Source organism: Octodon degus, unplaced genomic scaffold, assembly GCF_000260255.1.
Source record: "Octodon degus isolate 3935 unplaced genomic scaffold, OctDeg1.0 scaffold00064, whole genome shotgun sequence".
Taxonomy (NCBI): domain Eukaryota; kingdom Metazoa; phylum Chordata; class Mammalia; order Rodentia; family Octodontidae; genus Octodon; species Octodon degus.
Window position 1 is genome coordinate 11,148,459 of NW_004524640.1, and position 4,457 is coordinate 11,152,915.

The following is a 4,457-nucleotide window of genomic DNA, read 5'->3' on the forward strand; positions in this document are numbered from 1 at the left end:
ACACGCCATTGTTCTGTGGAAAACAGGACCTGCTGTACTGCTCAGTTTCCGGGTACAGTCCCCAGAGGGAAGGGGCCTGTCCTTCTAAAACTTCCTTGTCTCTGCCCTGGGAGCTTAGGGCCCTGAAAAGGACACTGACTTAATACTTGTTCTTCCCTTGCTATGCTGAGCCCAACATCTTCTTGAGCCCCAGAAAATCCAGATTCCAGGATATTCAGAAAAAGAGCCTGCCACTGTGAATTGTAGGGGGTTCAATGTGGGAAGAGGGATGAGGGGAGTCTGGTAACCCAAGCCATAGTCCCAGCTCCCCACTAAATTGCTTGAGGATCTCAGGATCGCAGTGTGTCAGTTTCCTCGTTAATCTCTGCCTGGCTCTTTTACTGATTTGATATTGAAAATATTTGTGAGCAAAAGATTTAAAACTTTATATTTTAAGCCTACTTTTTGTATCTTAGCTTTCTGAGCATACATTAAAATGTACAAGAAGCTGTATGTTACATTAGGCTTAATGTGTTTTTTTGGTTGTTGTTAGGGTGTTTTGTTTTGTTTTGTTTTGTTTTGTTTTTTGTACTTTTTAGGGAAGGGTCTACAGGCCCTCACAGTGATCCGCCTGTTTACAGCCTCTCCCAAAAGCTGGAATTACAGGTGCGTGCCACCACTCCCAGTCTCAGTTGCCATCTCAGCGCACCCTAGGGGGCAGGGCTGGCATGGCAGGCCTGGGGATTGAACCCCTGCCCCCTGTGCCTGCTTGCAGGTGCTTTAATCCATTGAGCTATTTGGCTGGCCCACGTGTTTTCAAAATATTTGTCATATTGATTCTAAACTATTAAACAGCATAAATGTAGAATTGTTTTTATAGTTGAGAATGCCCTGATTTTTTTTTAATGTTTCAGCTGCTTCCCTTTCCTCTTTATTTATTTATTTATTTTGTGTTTGTGTGGCCAGCTCAGCCCACCAGGGGGCGGGGCTGGCTGGCATGTGGTGCTGGGGGATTGAACCGTGGTCCCTGTGCTTTGCGTAGCTTAGCTTGTTCTAAGTAGGTGCTTTAGACCACTGAGCCATCTCACCAGCCCCATAGAATGCCCTGATTTTAAAAGTCCCATTCTCCATTTCTCCAGTGCGTGTTTTTAAGCTTGATGACATAAACATTAAGGAGGGAGCCTGGTGTCCCTGAAGAGCACATTTCAGTCCTGGTGTGATCTATGGTTGGGAGCGAGACAGTCCCCACAGGCACTGTGGGTTGTGCCCTCCTCATCCACAACCCCCACCTCCGGCTGAGTGGAGGTGGATGTGGGCGGCACAGTTGGCTCCCTGGACCAGGAGGAGAACACTTGGAGATCATGTGGCAGGGCTGTCACAGGTGTGACTTAGATGGAATCTTCCATTGGTCCGGCGCAGGGCACCTTCTGCAGTCGTCTGCCTTAGTTCCTGTTGTCCCCAACAGAACACTGTTGCCTAGCGTAGATCTAGCCCTTTCACAGATGTTCTACATTGTCCCCTGGCGCTCAGCAAATCTACTATAGATAAAGCCAGCAGTTTGCGTGAACGCTCCTTACCTGCCCAAACTTCGGAGCATGAAGACCACTCCATACATCCAACTAGACCTCCCTGCTCTTTCCTATTGGAATAAAAGTTGATTTCTGTCTTCAGGGCAACCTTTGCAGTTGTTGCTGTGGTTGCCAAAATAGTATGTAATAAAGGTTTCCAGGACAAGTTACCAATCCAGTAATAAACATTAATGACAGGAAAAGAAAAAAAGAAAGAAAATACTTGTGAACAGTTTCCTGGAGCCTGTGAGGAAACCCAGGGCAGAACCACTTGGGAGACTGGCTTCTGGGAAGCTCGCTGCATACAATAAGGATGATTTTAAGTGATCAACAGCAACCAAAGGTGTCCTTCCTGGGAAGTGAATCAAGAAACACTTCTGAGAAGGGAATCTTATTAGATAAGAGATTGGAACAATGAGTTTGAAGTTCACAGGGGAGTCACTAGAAACGCAGGAAAAGTATTCCAGCCCAACAGAACAATGTGTTTGAAGGCAGATTCAAGAAAGGAAAAGGCTGTTTGGGAAACTGCAAGCGATGACCAGAGCCTGTGCTGGGAAGAGAGCCTGGGAGGGTCTGCTCACCTCCTATGGTTGCTGGGAAAGGCTGTCCTTAGACCCAGGTCCACATCGCGACACCTGTTAGCAGGGTGACTTGCTGAGTTAGGGTCTCTAATCTATAAAAGGAGAATACATATCTTGCAAGGATTTCAGAGCAAAACAAATAAGCCCATGGATGCAAAAGCATCCAGCAGTACCCTGTATACAGCAGGTGTTTCGTGTATATTTATAATCTTTCTAAAACACTATATTGTTGACGTAGAGGTGTTGCTCACCAGGCGTCCTTGCCTCCTGGCATGCACAAGGCCCTGGGTTCAATCTTCAGCACTGGACAAAAAAAAAACAACCTGTGATCTGAATGTAGCGAATAAAAAAGAAAGAAAGAAAAAACAGAACATATTTAAAAGGACCGGGGAGATGGCTCAGTGGAATAAGCACTTCCATAGCAAGCGCAAGGGCCTGAGTTCGATCCTCAGTTCCACCAAAAAAAAAGAAAAAGAAAAAGAAATAACTGAATGTAGCAAATAGCAGCTCCTGTCCCAGGTCAGGATTTCCTCAATGTCTCATTTAATTCTAGCAAGTGGGATGGACTCCTGGTCCTGATTCCAGACTCTCACCTGACAAATTACCTGGCTCCTTTTGCCCACTTCAGGGTAGAGACTGCTTGCAGCTTCCTGATTCACTTTATTAGTTGCAAAGCCTGCTTATAGTTGGGTGCTCTGAAGCTCAGTCTAAAGGTTGCATTTCCAGCCTCCCTTGCGGTTTGGGAACCCAATTATAGCCAACGAAATGTCAGTAGAAGCATCATGTGGGACCTGTGGAGGTCTCCTTGAAAGAGACAGTGCTTGCGAATAAATGTCTGTTTAGTTTAAAAAGAAGGAGGAAAGAGAGGTGCCACCTTCCTATTTTCCTCTTCCCTACGGACTGGTCTTGGACAAAATGACTGGAATCTAAGTCACCTTGGGCCATGTGAAGTTATGTTCATAAGATAGCAAGACATGCGCTCTAGACTGCCCTCCCATCCTCCTTCTGAGTCACTAGCTCTTTCCATTAGCCTTCCTGTCAGTATTTGCTCAGGCTTAAGTTCTTCCAAGAACACCAACTGTGAAGGGCTGTCTTTTCTCAAGGTCTCCACCTCTCCTCCCCCAGCTATTCCTCAGCTCCCTGCTTGAGGGCTCTGTCCTCCGGTTCTACTAAATGCTGTGGGCTGATGGCCCTCAAGGCATCTAATCTGGTGGGTTTCCCTCTGCTATCTGCCAAGTAGATCTCTCCAAAGCAGCTCACCATTCCTCACCCTGGGCTCTGTGGGCCTCGGATCTACCCTCTGCTCCTCAGCTGCACGTTCTCTGTTATCGTGTACATTTACTTTAGCTTCTTGTTATTCTTGTTCTTGTTCTTGTTGCTGTTGCTGTTGTTTTTGTTCTCTTCCTCCTCCTCTTCCTTCTCCTTCTTCTCAAGACAATATCTTGTACTTCAGGCTGATTTTGCTTTCAACTATGTAGTCCAGGCCAGCCTCAAACACACATCGATCCTCCTGTTTGAGCCTCCCAAGTGCTGGGATTACTGGCACACCCACCATGCATGGCTCAGCTTCTGTTCTAAGCCCTGGTCCCCTGTAACTACTCACTTGGCTTCTCCTCTCAAAAACACTTCAAACTCAGTGAGTTTAAACTGAACTCATGGTCATACCTTTTTCCTTTTGCCCAAACTTACCAGTCCTTGCCAGAAATCTGGGAGGATCTTTGATACAACTCTTTCTTCCCATCACCACTACCTTAGTCCAATTTCTGTTGCAATAATAATGGAGAGGGCTGGTGAGATGGCTCAGTGGTCTAAAGCACCTACTTAGAACAAATTTAGCAAAGCAAAGGGACCGCGGTTCAATCCCCCAGCACCACATGCCAGCCAGGGCCGCCCCCTGGTGGGCTGAGTTGGCCACACACACACACACACACACACACAATAAATAAATAAATAAATAAATAAATAAATAAAATTTAAAAATAATAATGGAGATTACGACATTGTAAGGAATAGACGTTTATTTGGCTCAGGTACCTGGAAGCTGGGAAGAGCCAGGTACCAGTGTCTTATGAGGATCTTCCTACTCTATCACAACAGGGAAGAGGATACCACATGGCAAGACAAAACAACTCCAGGACTCCCCTTCTCAGAAAGCCACTAATGCCAGCATGGGAGACCTACCCTCATGACCTCATCTACCCAAATGTCTCCCAGAGATCCCCACCTCCAATTAACATCAGCGTATGAATTTGGGGTCTAAGTTCCCAACAACAAATTTTTGAGGTCAAACATCCCAACCAACCTTAGCAAATATCCATACCACAACCAG